The 13838-nt window shown below is 42.2% G+C and overlaps 2 long non-coding RNA genes and 2 pseudogenes across 2 annotated transcripts; 1 reads left to right on the top strand and 3 right to left on the bottom strand.

The window, feature by feature from the left end:
• LOC117441148 (zinc finger protein 208-like) overlaps nt 1-13838 on the bottom strand; it is a 447659-nt pseudogene that overhangs the window by 284532 nt on the left and 149289 nt on the right.
• LOC117441147 (zinc finger protein 721-like) overlaps nt 1-13838 on the top strand; it is a 424075-nt pseudogene that overhangs the window by 193753 nt on the left and 216484 nt on the right.
• Nucleotides 1311-2168, bottom strand: LOC139433245 (uncharacterized). Its single transcript, XR_011642806.1, has 3 exons — nt 2095-2168; nt 1645-1705; nt 1311-1532 (listed from the first exon to the last, which is right to left on the bottom strand). It is a non-coding gene; the product is annotated as an uncharacterized lncRNA (long non-coding RNA).
• On the bottom strand, nt 3314-4086 carry LOC139433244 (uncharacterized). The gene is made up of 3 exons (XR_011642804.1): nt 4013-4086; nt 3563-3623; nt 3314-3450 (listed from the first exon to the last, which is right to left on the bottom strand). It is a non-coding gene; the product is annotated as an uncharacterized lncRNA (long non-coding RNA).

Here is a 13838-nt window from a genome sequence, read left to right on the forward strand (position 1 = left end):
TTAACACAGAAAGCAAACATTAGCTAGTGAGACTGTTTCATGTACTCCATGTATACAGTATTTTCTGTATATTGTGTATTCTTTAGATACTCTAGTGATATGTGTCCTGTGTGTATACTTTCTGCCAATGCTTAATTTTTAGTATCTTATTGCATCTTTTAAATATATTTAACTCGTGTAATGCCTGAAAACACTTCTGCTGTGACACATTCATTTCTCAGTTTAAGATAAATCATTATTTAAATAAAGTATATCTATTTATTAGTGCTGTCAAAATTATCGCGTTAACGGCGGTAATTAATTGTTTGAATTAATTGCGTTAAAATATTTAACGCATTTAACGCATGTGCAGAATGGCCCGCCCCATACGTGCCACCAGTGGCAGCGCCAGGGTATGGCTGGGGTAGGCTACACCCAGAGCTATTTAATAGAAGAGTTACGACACCGGAAGTCCAAAAACGGTTATCGTCACGTGGTTCATGTAGACGAGGGATCGTTCCCCGGAAGTTCATGGCGGGCAATGTGAATGCATTGATAACAGGAGATAGAACTACGATTTTTGGTAATTATTAGTGAATAAAGGTTTTGATTTGCAATATTTATACAACAAATCGATATGTGTATGTATTTACATCAATATGTTTTCAAAAATAAAATCGAATTTGCTAATATTAAGTGATAATATTAGGATTAGTGTGAACAACTAGTTTACATGTTACTAACAGTGCCTTGGTTAAAGAGCCTGTTGCTGTTTATTTATAGCTTTGAATTCTTTCAAACCAATATTATCTTCTTAAACTTGTATGGTAGTCAGGAGCATCACTTTCTAATGTTTATTGATACATTTAGAGGGAGGGAATCTAAAGTAATGCTTTAAAATTCAGATTGGATTCATTTCTACCATTTTCTTAAATTCATGGTAGTTTCAGTAATCCCCTGGTAATTGAGGACACAAGTTATCTAAATGACTAATGTCGTCTTTATGGCTTTCAGAAAGGACAGGAGACCGACAGGATATGATGATGATGTTAAATGTGTTGCTTTAGGAACATCCATTGCAAATACATGGAATTCAATAAACATAGAAGAGCATATCATGCAGTTTGTCGGTGCCTTTTCCTCCGTGTTGTCCTGGTTTGCTGTTCTGCCTCCTAGTCGCCACCATGGTTTGCTGTGCTGCCTCCTAGTCGCCACCATGGTTTGATGTGCTGCCTGGGGATGCTCAAATCGCTCAGAGAAAGGAGTACGAATGTACGGCTTCCCCACTGACACAGAGCGGAGGAAAAAATGGCTGGCTCAAGTCAGCAGGAGCAATTTCACGACCAACAGCAACAAAATATGTGATTTATATACAAACACTGCATTTGCACTTTTTCACAAAACGAAAACCACACCATTGGGAGAGCTTAATGTTTAGTTTAATACAAAAAAACAGGGAAAGGCTTGAAAAACACTGAGAGTTGAGAGGGGTGCAGGGTGAGGGTCTCAGTGCAGGTATTCAGGCTCCATTGAACCCCCCTCTGGTTCTTGTGCTGAGAGAGGGAGCAACAGACAGGAGAAAGGGTTATACACACCTATATAGCACACCTATTGCCTTGGGGAGATAACGTGTTTACTTATATAAAACAGTAGTATTGAACGTACCTTGTGTTTTCACTCTCACGTAAGTCCCTCTCCCTTTGCCATCAATCCAGAATCAGCTGGGCTGCAACATTATACAGACAGGTAATAATCAACAGAATCACAAGGACACAATATGGCTCTGCTAAAAACACTCACTCTTACACGCACCAAAGTTATATTTATCTAATATTTAACTCCCTCCACCCCCGCATACAATCCCGTTTAGAAGCCCCTCTTCTCTAATTCAACATGTTGGACGAAATGACATTAAGAGAACGGAATTTACAATTAAAAGGCTGTTCAACGTGTGTTGCTAACTTGCTTCGGTATGCTAGCTTAATCTGTTATCTGTAAACGTTCCCTAAATCTACTAATTTAGGGATAATCCACTGACATCCTTTAATACACATGTTCATTTGAATCAGAGGTACTGATAATATCCGCAATATACATCTTTAAACTTCTTCTTACCTTTAAAAGTCCGTCACGAACGGTGTATTATGCTGCAACTCCACAGCTCTGCCAGCCTTGGCGCTAACTTCCGGGGAACGATTGAGAGGCTCCACGATAAAAAAGTGGTCCATTGGAGTGAACGGAGATGTCGTAACTCTTCTATTAAATGGCTCTGGCTACACCCATACCAAGAAATGGCTTAGCCCCACCATGAAAAATGATGTTAAAGTAAGCAAAATAAAGTCTGCCAACTCGCGCGGAGTAAATTGCACAGACAGCAGTTAGTAAGATTGATTTCAGTAGCCACGATTTTGAAAACTTTTGTCACGTAGTGATCGTCTTCTCAATAGAACATCTTTGATAACGGCGTGGTGTTGTTGCAGGAAGTCCCGACGCAGAATACTTTTGCTGTAGTACAGGGCAGAGCCATATAATAGTAATAATATGGCTCTGGTACAGGGGTGCACATAACTGGTACGCAGGTTATGTGCGTAATCTGAAATGCGTACCGTCACTTGTGCACAAAGTGCATTTGCGTACCGACGTACTTGTGAAGCTTTTCCAGAAGGCGGTTAGATCACCGGACGACAGAGTCGGTCTCCGTGTGCACAGACAGGGCTGCTGTTAACGTCGGTCTGTACAACGGATTTGTGCCAAAACTACGCCAACCGGCTGCGGAGGGAGACTCCCCCCTTCACTGGAGAACTGCGCTAAAACAGCTGATCACAACGTTCACACTCTGTGGTCACGAAGTACTCCACTAGCCCCCCCCCCCCCCCCCCCCTCTGTCGACTTTCCTGAAGTACTCCCTCGTTGATAGAAATCAACACGTAATGAATTAAGACCCCACGGTTTGGCGATGCTAATAAGCTAGTTAGCATACATTTAAAACCATATCTATGGTAAAGAGCACCAACACAACAACTCAAACCGTCTTAAAGATAACTGGTGTAATAAATAACTAACATAAAGTCAGCTGAGCATTACAAATCAACTGTTACTCCCCCAGAGCCGAACTGGAATAATAACTGCAGCTGTTAGCCGATAGCCGATAGCCGTTAGCTTTCAGACTTTAGCTGTTATACTTTAGCTGTTAGACTTTATTTAAAGATAGTTTGAGACTGAAAAAATGGCTGGCTCAAGTCAGCAGGAGCAATTTCACGACCAACAGCAACAAAATATGTGATTTATATACAAACACTGCATTTGCACTTTTTCACAAAACGAAAACCACACCATTGGGAGAGCTTAATGTTTAGTTTAATACAAAAAAACAGGGAAAGGCTTGAAAAACACTGAGAGTTGAGAGGGGTGCAGGGTGAGGGTCTCAGTGCAGGTATTCAGGCTCCATTGAACCCCCCTCTGGTTCTTGTGCTGAGAGAGGGAGCAACAGACAGGAGAAAGGGTTATACACACCTATATAGCACACCTATTGCCTTGGGGAGATAACGTGTTTACTTATATAAAACAGTAGTATTGAACGTACCTTGTGTTTTCACTCTCACGTAAGTCCCTCTCCCTTTGCCATCAATCCAGAATCAGCTGGGCTGCAACATTATACAGACAGGTAATAATCAACAGAATCACAAGGACACAATATGGCTCTGCTAAAAACACTCACTCTTACACGCACCAAAGTTATATTTATCTAATATTTAACTCCCTCCACCCCCGCATACAATCCCGTTTAGAAGCCCCTCTTCTCTAATTCAACATGTTGGACGAAATGACATTAAGAGAACGGAATTTACAATTAAAAGGCTGTTCAACGTGTGTTGCTAACTTGCTTCGGTATGCTAGCTTAATCTGTTATCTGTAAACGTTCCCTAAATCTACTAATTTAGGGATAATCCACTGACATCCTTTAATACACATGTTCATTTGAATCAGAGGTACTGATAATATCCGCAATATACATCTTTAAACTTCTTCTTACCTTTAAAAGTCCGTCACGAACGGTGTATTATGCTGCAACTCCACAGCTCTGCCAGCCTTGGCGCTAACTTCCGGGGAACGATTGAGAGGCTCCACGATAAAAAAGTGGTCCATTGGAGTGAACGGAGATGTCGTAACTCTTCTATTAAATGGCTCTGGCTACACCCATACCAAGAAATGGCTTAGCCCCACCATGAAAAATGATGTTAAAGTAAGCAAAATAAAGTCTGCCAACTCGCGCGGAGTAAATTGCACAGACAGCAGTTAGTAAGATTGATTTCAGTAGCCACGATTTTGAAAACTTTTGTCACGTAGTGATCGTCTTCTCAATAGAACATCTTTGATAACGGCGTGGTGTTGTTGCAGGAAGTCCCGACGCAGAATACTTTTGCTGTAGTACAGGGCAGAGCCATATAATAGTAATAATATGGCTCTGGTACAGGGGTGCACATAACTGGTACGCAGGTTATGTGCGTAATCTGAAATGCGTACCGTCACTTGTGCACAAAGTGCATTTGCGTACCGACGTACTTGTGAAGCTTTTCCAGAAGGCGGTTAGATCACCGGACGACAGAGTCGGTCTCCGTGTGCACAGACAGGGCTGCTGTTAACGTCGGTCTGTACAACGGATTTGTGCCAAAACTACGCCAACCGGCTGCGGAGGGAGACTCCCCCCTTCACTGGAGAACTGCGCTAAAACAGCTGATCACAACGTTCACACTCTGTGGTCACGAAGTACTCCACTAGCCCCCCCCCCCCCCCCCCCCCTCTGTCGACTTTCCTGAAGTACTCCCTCGTTGATAGAAATCAACACGTAATGAATTAAGACCCCACGGTTTGGCGATGCTAATAAGCTAGTTAGCATACATTTAAAACCATATCTATGGTAAAGAGCACCAACACAACAACTCAAACCGTCTTAAAGATAACTGGTGTAATAAATAACTAACATAAAGTCAGCTGAGCATTACAAATCAACTGTTACTCCCCCAGAGCCGAACTGGAATAATAACTGCAGCTGTTAGCCGATAGCCGATAGCCGTTAGCTTTCAGACTTTAGCTGTTATACTTTAGCTGTTAGACTTTATTTAAAGATAGTTTGAGACTGTTGTGTTAAATAAGATGACTTCTGATTCGTGATTAACTGTAAGCTAACAGGTGTAAATACACTTAATGAAACCTCTGCATGTGTTTAATCCACTCACCTCTTCTTTTGTTCTTCTTCTTCTGCTTCTTCTTCTGCATCTTCTTCTTCTTCTGCTTCTTTCGTGTTTATTGGCAGTTGGCAAACCAACTTGTAGGTGCATTACCGCCACCAACTGGACTGGAGTGTGGACAAGAGACTATGCAGAAAACAAGAAACAAAAGAAACAAAACAAAGAACCAAAAGTCTAGATTATTTTAAATGTATCAATTTCTCTTAGAAACGTAATAATCTCACAATATATATTGCCTGATGTTTTCCCTAACAGCCCTGATAACGACAAGTCATGGAATCTTGCTTTCTTCAGTGTCTGGAAAAGCACATTTCTCTGAGTACTATATTTCCTGCAAAGCAGTAAAACATGCTCAACAGTTTCTGGCTGGCTGCAGTGTATACACTTTCCGGTTGGATGCTTTCCTATTATACTTAAAGTATGATTGAGACCTGTATGACCTATTCTCATCCGAGAAATTACATTTTCCTCCCTTCTTTTAAACCCCACCTTCCTTCCATCCCCCACATACCTTTGAATTGTATAAAGATGTCTTCCTGTATCACTAAGGTCCCAATGATCTTGCCATGTTGTTTGTGCATATTTCTGAATGAATGTTTGAACCTCTGCTTTGCTGAGTGGAACTTCTATGTCAATGTTCATACTTCTGAGTGTTTGTTTGGCCAGAATATCCACCTGTTCATTACCCTCCACACCAACATGAGCAGGAACCCAGAGGAAACGAGTTGCTATGCCTTTGATTTGCATTTGATATACAATTAGAAATATTTCATTTATTATGTCCATTCTAGATGAAGATCTGCCTGATCGTATACTCGATAATGCTGAAAAGCTGTCAGATGCAATTACACTGTTATGTATTTCTTTCTCCTCTATCCATTTCAATGACAGCACCAATGCCAACAGCTCTGTGGTGTATACTGACACATGGTCTGTTACCCTTTTCTTTATATGTGTATTACTCACTGGGATATACACTGCTGCCCCTGCACGCCCTGCCTCTGGATCTTTGGAGCCATCTGTAAATATGATTGTTGAGTCTGAGTGATATCTTGCAAAGTGATTCTGGACTATGCGCCATACTGGTAGTTCTTTCTTTTCCTTTAACTCCTCTCGTATATTGAGGTCTGCACTTGGCAATGGGAACAACCAGGGTGGAATGGACGAGATTGGAGCTGTGGGGCAATACTGTATTTGATTCAAACCTATACTTGCTGCTTTAACATCGCCAATCCATCCAGCACTTGTTAAATGTGACTCATTGTGCTCCCAGCAGTCTTTCAAGATACTTTTCTCAGGATGACTATCACTGTGCCCCTGAAGGTTTACCCAGAATGCAACATTAACTTCACTCTTCTTATCCTTAAAGGCATTTCTCCCATTTCCACCTGCATTGCTGATACTGGAGATGTTTTAAAAGCTCCACTACAAATTCTCAGGGCCTGAGCTTGTAGGACATCCAGCTTTTTAAGGTTTGATTCTGCTGCTGCCATGAACGCTACACACCCATCATCGAATACAGGTCTCATGAGTGCCCAATATATATTCAGAAGTGATGACCTACTCGCTCCCCACTCCTGCCCCGCCAAACACGAAGTACATTGTTGACCTTTTTACATTTATTTGGAACTTTTCCTATATGACTGCTCCATGTTAGCTTTCCGTCAAACCAAACACCAAGACATCTTATTGTATTAACCTGTTCAAGAGGTTGCTCATACAATTGGAACGATATAGGAGCAATGTTATGCCGTTTTGCAAAACAAATGACCTGCGTCTTAGCTACTGACAGTTTGAATCCCCATTTATTTGTCCACTTCTCCACTTCAACTATTGCAGCTTGTATTTTCTTTCCAACATGTGCTACATTGCGGCCTTTTGCCCACAAAGCCCCATCATCTGCAGACAAAGATTTCCCCCCACACTTGGATGAACTTGATTAAAGATGTCATGCATCATTATATTGAACAGCAACGGACTGCACACACTGCCTTGCGGAGTACCTTTTCCCACAGCATAAACACTTGAATATTCTGCAGCTACTCTTACTTGTATTTTCCTGTCCAGTAAAACATTCATAACCCAATGATATGCTTTACCACCAATTCCCAATGAGTTGAACTTGATTAGTAGTCCTTCCTTCCAGAGCATGTCATAAGCCTTTTCAACATCAAAGAAGACTGCAGTCACTACTTCCTTGTTGGTCTGTGCTTTCCTGATGTCTGATTCTCAGCACAATATAGAATCCATTGTGTTCCGACCCCTCTGGAACCCACTTTGATATGGGGACAACAGAGCTTTACTTTCTAAGATATACGTTAACCTTTCTGTAACCATGCTCTCCATGATTTTGCATAAATGAGATGTCAGGGCAATAGGCCTGTAGCGAGATGGATCTGAAGGGTCTGGCTTCAGGATGGGCACTATTATCGCTTGTTTCCACACTGAAGGAAGTTGGCCAGAATCCCACACCCTGTTAACCAACCTCAACACAATGACTAGAGAGTTATCTGTCATGTGTTTCAGCATTTTGTAACAAACACCATCTTTCCCAGCAGTGGATTGGCGAGCACTAATAATTGCTCTTCTCAACTCAAACATACTAAAATGCAGGTCCAACTGATCTCCTAACGCTTCTACTCTATCCAATATTCTCGGGTTTTCCATTCGTGTATTATTTCTGCACTGCCTGGCTTCCTCTGTAAGGTTATCTGAACTATGAACTTTCCTAAATGTTTGAGCTAGAAGTTCCGCCTTTCCTACGTTTGTGACAGCCATTTTGTCCCCTCTGCTCAAAACTGGCAACTCATAAATCCTTCGAATTCCCCCCATTCTCCTAATCATGCCCCAAACACCTGCAAGCTGTACTTCTCTTCCAATACTATTGCAATATTGCCTCCAAAAAGCGCGTTTTTGCGTTCTTATTGTTCTCCTCGCTATTGCCTGGGCCCTTTTACCCTGATTCAAACCTTATGTTGGTCCCAACTTTAGTCATTACCGGATAATGATCGCTGCCCACTGTAGTATGCTTTACCACATTCCATGTACTTATACCTGCTAAAGCACTAGATACAAATGTCAGATCGAGTACTGTTTCTATATTCTTCGTGCAATTATATTTTGTTCCTTCTCCAGTGTTAATGCACACTAGCCCGAGGTCATCTATAAATTCCTCAACTACTGCCCCATTTGCATCTGTGCTACTGCTTCCCCATAGCGAGCTATGTGAGTTAAAACCCCCACACCATATCACTTTGTCTTGCAGTGAACCCCCAGCATCCTCTAATACACTTTGATCTAATTTCCCACATTATAATAATTCACTATATCTATAGGTCCTCTATCATTCCATACCCTTATAACTATTGCTTCATGATCCGTACCTACATGCATAACTTTGTAACTTATCCCACTCTGTATGAATGTTGCAACTCCTCCCCCTCTGCCAGAGTCCCTATCTCGTCTAGCTGCAGTATATCCCTTCACAATAAAATCCAGTTGTGCTTTCAGCCATGTTTCCTGAATACAAAGAACTTTAGGTTTCTCTCCCAGGTTGTCAATATATTTTTTGAACTCTTGTCCATTTGCAATTAAACTTCTAGCATTCCACTGCAGTACAATTACCACCACCAGGATGATCCAGTGCATGTCTGAGGTTGTTGGACGTCATCATTTAGGATATCTTTCACGTGTCCCCAGTGCATCCCTTTCACATCAAGGTACTTTTCAGATGATTTGACAATTATTTATATTCTTTCATTCCAGCTTTTAGTCTGCGCTGAGCAGTTGATAATCTCTGCCATAAACAGTACACACTCTCTTTTACTCACTATCAGAGTGTCCTCCTTCAACTTAACTTCCTGCCTCGTCACTTCCCTCTGCCATCTCTCGTCCAGTCACAGTCCAGTGTTGCCACCACCCCCTCTAGCGCTCTACCGTAGACCGGAAGTTTACAAGCGTACGCTCAATGAACTGGAAATGGAAATATGTCATCCCGGGCAACTAGCCTCTTGTAGTGGATTAAATATTAACACATGTGAGTGTGGTGGTCCAGAGTCTGAGACCCGCCCCCTGCTTCCTGTCTGTTGCTCAGCAACATGAACATGTTCCACTCTGACACAACGTCTGCTTCCTTCTCATCATTACTCTTCTTTCCTGAGAAGTGATCAACGTCTCTGGGAGTGGACAGACTTTGGCACTAAGATGGAGTGGTAGAGATATAAAACTTGAATTGTGTGAATCTCAAGATTAAGTTCCTGTTTTAAGGTCCAAGCGAGGGGGGGTGTCTTTGTTTGTGTCCCCAAATCTACTTTCAGTCTTTTTGCATCTTTTTTAACACTTGTTCTGTATTCATGTGATCGCTCTAAGTAGTCTGTTTTGATCCCCTTTCATGTGAAACTAAAACTGGTATATCTACATATATATAATCAATGAGTAAATGAGTCTTTCAGACGCCCCTTGATTACATGATGGTTATTAAGTCACCTCAATATATTTCTGTTTTCTTTCTGCTGATTCTCTGTCATTAACCCTCCTGTTATATTCGTTTTTTGTAACAGCAATAATATTCGTGGGTCAATTTGACCCAGTGCATGTTTAATTATCCAAAAATGGTCAGAAGCCTCAAAATCCAGATTTTTTCTTACATAGTTTGTACCTTTTATTACTATCAATGAAAGCAATATTTAGTGCAATGGTGTTATTCACCCCTCACAGATCATGATTCCATTAGAATAAGTCACTCGTTCTCCCCAAACATATACATTCAAACACATTTTTCTATTTTCTTTTTTACATTGGAAAAGCCTTGATATAAAATACATTAGTTTTGCACAACATAACATGTTTTAAATACATTTTAAAATGTTCCAACTTGTTTTACAATTGGTTGATGTTGATAAATAGAGATGAGACACCTGTGTGTGTGTGTGTGTGTGTGTGTGTGTGTGTGTGTGTGTGTGTGTGTGTGTGTGTGTGTGTGTGTGTGTGTGTGTGTGTGTGTGTGTGTGTGTGTGTGTGTGTGTGTGTGTGTGTGTGTGTGTGTGTGTGTGTGTGTGTGTGTGTGTGTGTGTGTGTGTGTGTGTGTGTGTGTGTGTGTGTGTGTGTGTGTGTGTGGAGGAGGATTGAGGGACCCTGTTCTTGATCACCAGCATTTCGGCAGGGAGTTCCGTTCTGTTCTTTCGTACAGTTCCAGCCATTGTTAGCTTTCTCTTCAGGAGTTATGTTGTGACGCCTGAGACCCTGTGCCATGTCGAGCACAACCCTCATGCCCTGATTCCTCTCTGGGGCTCCTCCAACTGGCTCTCCAGTGTAAACCTGCAGGTTTAGTGCATAGCTGGAGTCTGCATCACATGCTGCCCATATTTTCAAGCCATATTTTGCCGGTTTCGAAGGCATGTATTTCTTGAACGGGCAACGACCTCTGAATGCCACCAGCCTTTCATCCACTGTGACATTAGGTCCTGGGTTGTAGAGAAGTGGAAGCCGCTCTACCCACTGGCCCACACTGTCCTTATAGCTGCCAGCTTGTCTCTCTCACGTCTGCAAGCTCTTGTGTCACGATTATCAAATCGGATCACTCTTGAGAAAATGTGGAAAGTCCCCAGAGACATTGTGGCTCGAAATATATTCCTGCCTGTGTCTGCGTCCCACAGGCTGGCTGGCGATTCATCCTTGGATTTGTAGACCCCAGCCAGGATGAGGAGACCCAAATACGCATGTAAATGCATTTCATCCAGCTCCTTCCACTCCTCCCCATACACATGTCTCCCTTCCAGATTGGTCATATCCAGAACGATCTTCAGCACTGTATATCAGTTTCCTCATCTGATTGATCATAATCAGAATCTTCATCTTCATCGTTTACCTCAAGGTAGTCTTCATCCTCGGAAACATTCTCCTCTATCTCGCTGTTGTGATCCTCCTCAAGGATGTATTCCATATAGCCCAGGGCTGTCCTCTCTTCACTTGCGTTGCTCATTTTGTCTGATAGTATTGTGAGTATACTGTACGTTAAGTGCAGAGTATAATGTATCCCAGTGTGGGAGGAGCTTACCCATTACACATTTGAGACTTGAACCCTCTGACCCCCACTTTCACTAACAGGTGTGGTGTGTATTTGTGTAAATCTGTCTGTCTTTTTGTGTGTGGAAAATTACGATATATATATATATATATATATATATACTGTATATCGTATTTGAACCCTCTGACCCCTTCTAGCCTCCACTTTCACTGCCGGGTCAGATTGACCCGAATACCATCTCTGTGATATAGACATGTAGGGGGGGGTTCCAAATGCATGACATGCCATTTTCATTTCACTTGTTTATTACACTGATTAAGGAAAGTAGAAGAAGTTTCATTCGTAGATTTTCAAACGGGTCAATTTTGACCCTGAATGTAACAGGAGGGTTAAGGTGAGAGTTATCACGATGCCGGGGGGAAACGGGGACCAGTTCCCCCACTGGCCTGCCAGGAGACGGAGAGAGACACACGCACGCACGCACGCACGCACGCACTCACTCACGCACTCACACACACACACACACACACACACACACACACACACACACCATAAATACCTGCGTACAGATGTGTATTCCTAGCTAACGTGATATTCTGTCTGTTCAGGTGTGTGGAAAGTATTTACAGGTACAAATGTTATTTCTCACGGGGATGTTCACAAGCAACCAACTCCCATGCGCTCTGAATGTGCATTAGCAGACCCACTGTTGGTATGACATGAAAGAGCTTCCTCTCAGACTCCCTTCTCCTTTCTGTTTCAGCGAGTCTGCAGCTTCCGATCCACCACTCGCACACCTCATCGTTATTGTAGTCCACAGGGAACCCAAAATGTTCCCACACAGCTGATTTAAAAGAAGCAGGTGGGTTCTAGCTCCTGTGTGTTATCTGAACTCACCAAACTAACTTTTCTTCTTCTTGTATTTAGATCACGTCCATGATCAAATTACTAAAGAAACATCAGAGAGAAGCTGAGTTACTGCAAGGAGAGGAGGAAGTACTAAAACATACACAAAGCAACCACTTAGAAAGCAAAAGGACTGAAAGGGGATCAAAACAGACGACTTAGAACGATCACATGAATACAGAACAAGTGTTAAAAAAGATGCAAAAAGACTGAAAGTAGATTTGGTGACACAAACAAAGACACCCCCCCTCGCTTGGACCTTAAAACAGGAACTTAATCTTTAAATTCACACAATTCAAGTTGTATATCTCGACAACTCCATTTTAGTGACAAAGTCTGTCCCCTCCCAGAAACGTTGATCACTTCTCAGGAAAGAAGAGTAATGATGAGAAGGAAGCAGACGTTGTGTCAGAGTGGAACATTTCCATGTTGCTGAGCAACAGACAGGAAGCAGGGGGCGGGTCTCAGACTCTGGACCTTCACACTCACATGTGTTAATATTTAATCCACGACAATAGGCTAGTTGCACGGGATGACGTATTTCCATTTCCGGTTCATTGAGCGTGCGCTTGTAAACTTCCGGTCTGCGGTAGAGCGGTAGAGGGGGTGTGGCAACACTGGACTGTGACTGGACGAGAGATGGCAGAGGGAAGTGACGAGGCAGGAAGTTAAGTTGAAGGAGGACACTCTGATGGTGAGTAAAAGAGAGTTTGTACTGTTTATGGCAGAGATGATCAACTGTTCAGCGCAGACTACAAGCCGGAATGAAAGAATCTAAATAATTGTCAAATCATCTGAAAAGTACCTTGATGTGAAAGGGATGCACTGGGGACACGTGAAAGATATCCTAAATGATGACGTCCAACAACCTCAGACATGGACTGGATCATCCTGGTGGTGGTAATTGTACTGCAGTGGAATGCTAGAAGTTTAATTGCAAATGGACAAGAGTTCAACAAATAGCAGAGGGGGAGGAGTCGCAACATTCATACAGAGTGGGATAAGTTACAAAGTTATGCATGTAGGTACAGATCATGAAGCAATAGTTATAGGGTATGGAATGATAGAGGACCTATAGATATAGTGAATTGTTATAATGTGGGAAATTAGATCAAAGTGTATTAGAGGATGCTGGGGGGTCACTGCAAGACAAAGTAATATGGTGTGGGGGTTTTAACTCACATAGCTCACTATGGGGAAGCAGTAGCACAGATGCAAATGGGGCAGTAGTTGAGGAATTTATAGATGACCTCGGGCTAGTGTGCATTAACACTGGAGAAGGAACACGATATAATTGCGCGAAGAATATAGAAACAGTACTCGATCTGACATTTGTATCTAGTGCTTTAGCAGGTATAAGTGCATGGAATGTGGTACAGTGGGCAGCGATCATTATCCGGTAATGACTAACGTTGGGACCAACATAAGGTTTGAAAAGGAAAAGAAAATTCCTAGATGGAAACTGGGAAAGGCTAATTGGGATGCCTTCCAAGTTGTAAGTACGAATAGATGTAAAACACTTCAAGAGGAAAATGATGATGATATAAATAAATGCAATGATGAGCTGGTTAAGGTTATCATTCATTCAGCTAAAGAAACAATTCCGGAAAGTGCAGGAGTTAGGCGCACCAAGAGTGTACCCTGGTGGAATGGTGAATGTAGTGAATCCATTAAAGACA

This window comes from Pseudochaenichthys georgianus, unplaced genomic scaffold (assembly GCF_902827115.2).
Source record: "Pseudochaenichthys georgianus unplaced genomic scaffold, fPseGeo1.2 scaffold_151_arrow_ctg1, whole genome shotgun sequence".
Taxonomy (NCBI): Eukaryota; Metazoa; Chordata; class Actinopteri; order Perciformes; family Channichthyidae; genus Pseudochaenichthys; species Pseudochaenichthys georgianus.